The sequence below is a fragment of the Cherax quadricarinatus genome, chromosome 64, assembly GCF_038502225.1.
Source record: "Cherax quadricarinatus isolate ZL_2023a chromosome 64, ASM3850222v1, whole genome shotgun sequence".
NCBI classification, from domain to species: Eukaryota; Metazoa; Arthropoda; class Malacostraca; order Decapoda; family Parastacidae; genus Cherax; species Cherax quadricarinatus.
In genome coordinates, this window is record NC_091355.1 from 23,763,243 (window position 1) to 23,771,393 (window position 8,151).

Here is an 8,151-nt window from a genome sequence, read left to right on the forward strand (position 1 = left end):
CAGAGCATGATGTACTTTCAGAAAAACTGTTAAAATATATGAAATTTTCGAAAGTTTCTATACATAATAGACACATGCTCACAAAGCTCATGGAGAATGCAAACAAACCGGGTGGGATGTGGTGACCATATTAGAAACTCAGGTGGGGGAGCTGTATAGCAAGTTTTAGTAATAATTTGAAATGTCCGTATTAGCAGAATGCAGTAAGGAAAAATGCCGTAAAGTGGGGCCCTACTATAGTTTTATTCAGTTTTGACGCTCTACAGTTCTGAAAGAATAAATAATAAAAATAAAAAATGCCTGCCATTACTACAGTTTTAACAAGGTGTGGCTCAGCCATTACTACAGTTTTAACAAGGTGTGGCTCAGCCATTACAACAGTTTTAACAAGGTGTGGCTCAGCCATTACAACAGTTTTAACAAGGTGTGGCTCAGCCATTACTACAGTTTTAACAAGGTGTGGCTCAGCCATTACTACAGTTTTAACAAGGTGTGGCTCAGCCATTACAACAGTTTTAACAAGGTGTGGCTCAGCCATTACTACAGTTTTAACAAGGTGTGGCTCAGCCATTACAACAGTTTTAACAAGGTGTGGCTCAGCCATTACTACAGTTTTAACAAGGTGTGGCTCAGCCATTACAACAGTTTTAACAAGGTGTGGCTCAGCCATTACAACAGTTTTAACAAGGTGTGGCTCAGCCATTACAACAGTTTTAACAAGGTGTGGCTCAGCCATTACAACAGTTTTAACAAGGTGTGGCTCAGCCATTACAACAGTTTTAACAAGGTGTGGCTCAGCCATTACAACAGTTTTAACAAGGTGTGGCTCAGCCATTACTACAGTTTTAACAAGGTGTGGCTCAGCCATTACAACAGTTTTAACAAGGTGTGGCTCAGCCATTACAACAGTTTTAACAAGGTGTGGCTCAACCATTACAACAGTTTTAACAAGGTGTGGCTCAGCCATTATGATGTAGTCACTCAGCCTTAATACCATAATCTGTAAGGATTTAAGTTAAGAAGAATTATTCTAAGTCTGCCTGAAATGCCTAGCCATGCTAGGTGTGGAAAATTGCATTTATCTGAATGTATCATTATGTATATAACAGTAAATGAACAAAGATAATTATTATTTATGAGTTAGACAAGTAGGAATTTGGGACACCTAGGTCGCAAAAAATGTCCCTCTTCGATACCTACCACTGTCATATCCACAAGTTGCTCTGGCCCGGTGGTCTGGTGGCTAAAGCTCCTGCTTCACACACGGAGGGCCCGGGTTCGATTCCCGGCGGGTGGAAATTCCGACACGTTTCCTTACACCTATTGTCCTGTTCACCTAGCAGCAAATAGGTACCTGGGTGTTAGTCGACTGGTGTGGGTCGCATCCTGGGGGACAAGATTAAGGACCCCAATGGAAATAAGTTAGACAGTCCTCGATGACGCACTGACTTTCTTGGGTTATCCTGGGTGGCTAACCCTCCGGGGTTAAAAATCCGAACGAAATCTTATCTCTTATCTCTTAAATATTTATCACCAGGAATGCTGGTAAATATGTAAGTTTGTGGACTGTATATTAAATTAATAAAGGATTATATGTATATAAATATATATATATATATATATATATATATATATATATATATATATATATATATATATATATATATATATATATATACATTTATTTATATATAAATATATATGTTAAACATATAAAAGAAAATTTCAGAAAGGGCTTAATTTTAAATGAGTTCTTGCTAATTGACCAGTTTTCATATTCGGCACGATATATATATATATATATATATATATATATATATATATATATATATATATATATATATATATATATATATATATATATATATATATATATTTATATATATATATAATATAAATATATATATATAAATATATAAATACATATATAAATAAATATATATATATATATATATATATATATATATATATATATATATATATATATATATATACATACATACATATACATAACAGAAGGAGAATATATCTTAATATCACTCACCAATTTGACTATTTATTAAGGTGTATCATTCTCAGAAAACCTCACTGTCTATACATGAAAATAACACTGGCCAGATTTACAAACATAACAGACTTATCTGAGGTTCCTGGATCTGTCTTGTCCAGTCGCCTGATATCTCAAGTTATGCAGGAATACACATCCAACAATTTCGCCTCCTGTTTAACCTCTAGAGCTCGAAAAATTCTTCCCATTCACTAATGTCTGATACTCAGTTCAAAACAAAAATGGCGAATCCCTTCTGCGCAGGTGCAGCTTCCCATTTTCGATGACATAATTTGTGGAATTTATTTAATTTCCGAAGCTATAGTGCCTAATAAGTGTTTAATGTGATGATTTGGGTCAAAATGTATTTGTATTTTGAATGGAACCAACTGGGTTCCCGCTGTGCCTGCGCAGATGTGCGGAGGTATAGGTCGAACGGGGGCACGAGAGGCGGGAGTTTTTTGAAGGTAGTGAGGAGGCTGGGAAAGCATGGAGCCAGGAAATTGGCGTTCATGGCGGCCTAAGGATTAATATAGGCCTCATTTCATAATAGGAAGTGTCGTAACTGTTCCTGGTGGAGAGTGAGGGAACGTGATTTACGGGACCACCCTAATAAAGTGGTAAAATGAGTGAATAAGGGTAGGACCAGGTGACTGGCGCGTCGCCATTGACTGTGTCCCGGGGAAAATTACCCTTGGTTTAATCATCACTCATCGGTCTCAGATCTTAATGGAGTTATCTCTAATGTGTATAATAATTATGAGCCATTAAATCGTCTTGTAAATTGCAATGTAATTAATGATAATAACGCTAAGTTAAGAGAATGCGTGAAGTGAAATAAGTCGCCTTGCTCCAAGTGAACACGCTAGACCACGTTGTTCCCGTCAGGAGGAAAGTGAAGTTCATGGAATCACAACTTCTAAACTGGGACAAGCCAACGGATACCTTGTCCTGCTGGAGTAAGAACCGTGTCGGTGAAGCAGGACATCGAAAAGAGATGGTGAATGGAGGAAATAAGGAGAATCAATCACCCACAGTTAAGTAACCCTTCTAGTTATAGCAGATTGATACTGGCCAGTTAGGTATGTTTTAATTGGATAGGTTATGGGTGATCCAGCCACATCAAGTGACCACCAGAGAATATCTGGTAAGTGGTGGGATTATGTACAAGTGTTTTTCCTTGATGGGTATATCCATGTGTAACCTACCCCCTCCCCCCCTTCATTCAGTTAAACTAATATAATCTATACAGTCCACAATTAATTAGTAGCGCCGTACTTGAGGGTGCTACCCAATTTATACTGGTCTCGGATAGATATGCAAGGCTCCAGGCGGACATCAACCAAATCTTTCAGTGGGCTGCAGAAAACAATATGAAGTTCAACGATGAGAAATTTCAATTACTCAGATATGGTAAACACGAGGAAATTAAATCTTCATCAGAGTACAAGACAAATTCTGGCCACAAAATAGAGCGAAACACCAACGTCAAAGACCTGGGAGTGATCATGTCGGAGGATCTCACCTTCAAGGACCATAACATTGTATCAATCGCATCTGCTAGAAAAATGACAGGATAGATAATGAGAACCTTCAAAACTAGGGAGGCCAAGCCCATGATGACACTCTTCAGGTCACTTGTTCTATCTAGGCTGGAATATTGCTGCACACTAACAGCACCTTTCAAGGCAGGTGAAATTGCTGACCTAGAAAATGTACAGAGAACCTTCACGGCGCGCATAACGGAGATAAAACACCTCAATTACTGGGAGCGCTTGAGGTTCCTAAACCTGTATTCCCTGGAACGCAGGCGGGAGAGACACATGATCATATAAACCTGGAAAGTTCTAGAGGGACTAGTACCGAACTTGCACACGAAAATCTCTCACTACGAAAGCAGAAGACTTGGCAGACGATGCAACATCCCTTCAATGAAAAGCAGGGGTGTCACTAGCACGTTAAGAGACCATACAATAAGTGTCAGGGGCCCGAGACTGTTCAACTGCCTCCCAGCATACATAAAGAGGATTACCTACAGACCCCTGGCAGTCTTCAAGCTGGCACTGGACAAGCACCCAAAATCGGTACCTGACCAGCCGGGCTGTGGCTCATACGTTGGTTTGTGTGCAGCCAGCAGCAACAGCCTGGTTGATCAGGCTCTGATCCACCAGGAGGCCTGGTCACACACCGGGCCGCGGGGGCGTTGACCTCCGGAACTCTCTCCAGGTAAACTCCAGGTCGAGGGGCCACCTGCAGTGACCAGAAGTGGTTAAGTTTTCTCACATGTCTACACGGGGTGACTACGGTAAACAATATAGTTGTTGTCTCCCAAGGAGATTACTCGTATGCATGTAATGTTGAGGTATGTACAAGTAATCACTCCTATAAAATTTTCCATATAATTTTTATTAAATACAGTATGGCAATCTATGTACATATAACTAGTGTATTTCTGGAAAATATATACACTATTTTCCACACTAGGTGTCCTAGTGGCCCCCTCTGTAATTAGTATTTTATAACATGTAAACCACACAATACCCAAAACCTGTAAACCCCACATTGTAACCCTTATAGAGAATAAACTTGAACTAAATTAAAACAGTTTTAATAAGGAGTGGCACAGCCATTACTGAGGTTCCCAGCAGCCCAGTGATGACTGAGGTTCCCAGCAGCCCAGTGATGACTGAGGTTCCCAGCAGCCCAGTGATGACTGAGGTTCCCAGCAGCCCAGTGATGACCTAATCAAGACCCACATAACACTAACATGTGTGGATACCCAGAATGATATAAATCAACTGCAGAAATCACCCAAAAGTTCACAAATTACCAACTAATAGGACTCGTACTACCACCTCCTACCCCGCTGCCACTGAAGTGATACTCCACAACATTCACCCATCGCCTATTATTCACCCGAAGCCACAGCCAATGGACAAGGGTCAGAGCAATAAAAGAAGATCCAGTAACCAGCTAAGGACTCCTAACATCAAAGGTGAGAGCAGTAAAAACACGAGGAAAACTTGTGGTACTGGCAGCCAGGACACAACCCTCATCACCCACCGGCACCACCACAACACACGACAGACAACAACAAACATGGCCGCTGCCACAGTCCAAGATAACTCATTCCCAGTATTTGATGTCAAGAAGATCACCGACACAGAAATAGCTAAACTTCTTACGATTCAGAACCAAACGATCACCAAACTAACTCAAGAAATGCAGGAACTAAAAGCTAGCAATGCAGATTACCTCAACAAGATCACTGCTCTTGAGCATAAACTAGACACTCTGGAACAACAAAGCAACACCCACACTTAGTCCCTAGACACTATCAACACTCTAAAAGACCAAGTCACCCTACTTACTACCAATATTACAGACGAAAGATCAAGAGTGGACCAACAACTTGCCAATGTCATAACCAACTTCCAAGACCATAATGACCAACAGCAGCTATCTGACGCTGTTGTAGTTAACAGCAAACATCTCCCACCCACAGTCACCCAAGAGACCTGCATGGAGACCACCCTACAGCTTATCAAGGACCACCTTCGCCTTAACATACGTAGTGATGACCTAAAGGATTGCAAACTCATGGGCTGCCAAGCAGGTAAAACAACAGTGCTGTAAAAATTCCAAACTAGCCTAAAAGAAACAACCTACTAAAAACATCTATTTCTATGAAAACTGATGTTTACGTCAATGAGAGCCTTACCAAAACAAGACAAAACCTCCTTTATCGGCTAAGAAAATTATGCTAAGCCCAAAAAATCCACCAGTGCTTTGTGAGGGATGGAAAAATCGCAGTTAGGAAACAGCCCACTGGAAAGAGATACTTCATCTCTACAGAACATGACCTTAAAACATTCCTAAGTGAGGCTGGACTAACAGAATCAGAGTAAAGTGCAGATAATACCCACAGTCCACAGTTAGTGTTATATTGTCATAAATTTGTGCCCCCCTAAAATTCTAATACCCCAACTACTTTTGATTGTCATTGTTGTATTCAACGACCATTCTACCTCATAGTCTTAATTTGTTTAATTTTTTACAACTTACCGCATCACTGTTCCATCTTATTTTATTATAAACTAGCCATAACTTGTCCTCAATAATTCTACCTCACTTTAAGAAATGCTCAATTGCCCAATTTTATTCTAAAATCCCTATTATTGCCCAATTTTGCTTTAAACTATATTGATCAAACTTATTGTAAACTTCTTTTATTGACCATTTTATTCTATACTTTTTTAAACTAGTATTTTCAACTACAACTTTTATATTATCCTGTCTACCATCTTACTAGCATATTATAACCAAGTCATTGCCATTTTTATTTTTATCATCATTTTTTTATTATTATTCTTTTGCTACCTTAACTTGAGTATTTTATCCTGTCAATTTAAATCTAGTTATACTCTAATTCTTGTAAACAACTTATATAAGACCTTAGTGCAATTACAATTGAGAGTCTTGTGCCTTTTTTATATTATTAGATTAAACACAGTTGTACTATAGTCAATACCAAATTCATTATATTAGACCATAGTGCAATTACTAGTGAGAGACTGGTGCTATTTTTAATTTGTATTTTCATATTATTAGATTAAATCTAGTTGTACTATAGCTCATTCTAGCTCAAAACATAGACTCCACAAAAGTCATTATATTAGACCTTAGTGCAATTACAAGTGAGAGTCTTGTTCTATTTTAAATTTGTATTTTTATATTGCTAGTTTATACCTAGTTGTACTTTAGTTCATTCCAGCACAACACATAGACAACATCAACTTCATTATGTGTAGTAGTGACTGTACTCTATATTACCAAACTACTCTAGCTATATACTTATCCAAACTTCCCTCCACTACAGATATCAGTAGTAGAACTCAACACACAACTCAGGATATAAATAACCATAATTTAAACCTAGAAGATGATTGATCACGTTGACCCTGATCTAAACCTCCATAATCTGACACCCAATCAAAACCTATTGGAAAGTAACTGCCTTTATTACACAGCATCACAAGCCAGCACTATCCTAAACAATGCTAAAAGTCTATCAGTACCTAACTACAACATCAGGTCCTTAAGCAAACACTATGATGACCTCCTGGCACTCCTTGAATCACTAAAGACACCCTTCTCCTGCATTATTCTTACTGAGACCTGGCTTAAGCAGGACATAATAGATATCTACCCTCTACCAGGATACACAGCAATTCAAAACTGCAGACCAAACCAAGTTGGGGGAGGTATTGCAATCTATTACTCTAACCAATTATCTTGTATTAGCACCACTTGCTTTAGTGATGAATATGGGGAATACATTTTTGCTAATTTTACTGTAAAAAACCCCAAGACACCTATAACAATCGGTGCCATTTACAGGATACCTCACACAAACATCCTAAATTTCAGTGAAAAATTAAAGTCACTAATAAGAAACAGACAAATGAATGAGCACCACCTTCTCTTAGCTGGAGACTTCTACATCAACCTTGGCTTACTAGATGATCAGCCTGTAACTGATTTCATCAACAATATGAACAACACACTTCTCATACCAACAATAACTAAACCAACCAGGCTCACCGAGACAAGTGCAACCATAATAGACCACATATGGACCAATATACTAGCCCCCCTTAAATCAGGGATAATCAAAGATAGCACTGCAGACCTGTTGTGATAGAAACACAGGCCTTATCTCTAGGCTTTATTGAACATAGAATCTTCATAGTACTTCTGCAACAACAAAATATAATGACTAGTACATCTAATAACGGCTTCTACAGGGATGGTGATGTCTTGCATATGTCAAGAGAAAAGTTATAACTACAGGCCACATATTTAAACTCACCATGTAATCTGCATCACTGATAAATGGATATAGTAGGAGAGAATCACACACCATGTGTTGGGGCCCATGACACACACCAAACTGTTGTTGTTGTTAAGGGCCACGAGAGGTGGTGCAGTATTATCCTGCTGCTGCTCCCCACAGGACCAGTATCACTACAAGACCACTACCCTACCTTCCTCCTGACAAAAATTAGTAAACCACCACTTGAATACAACAAAGTCTCATTTAG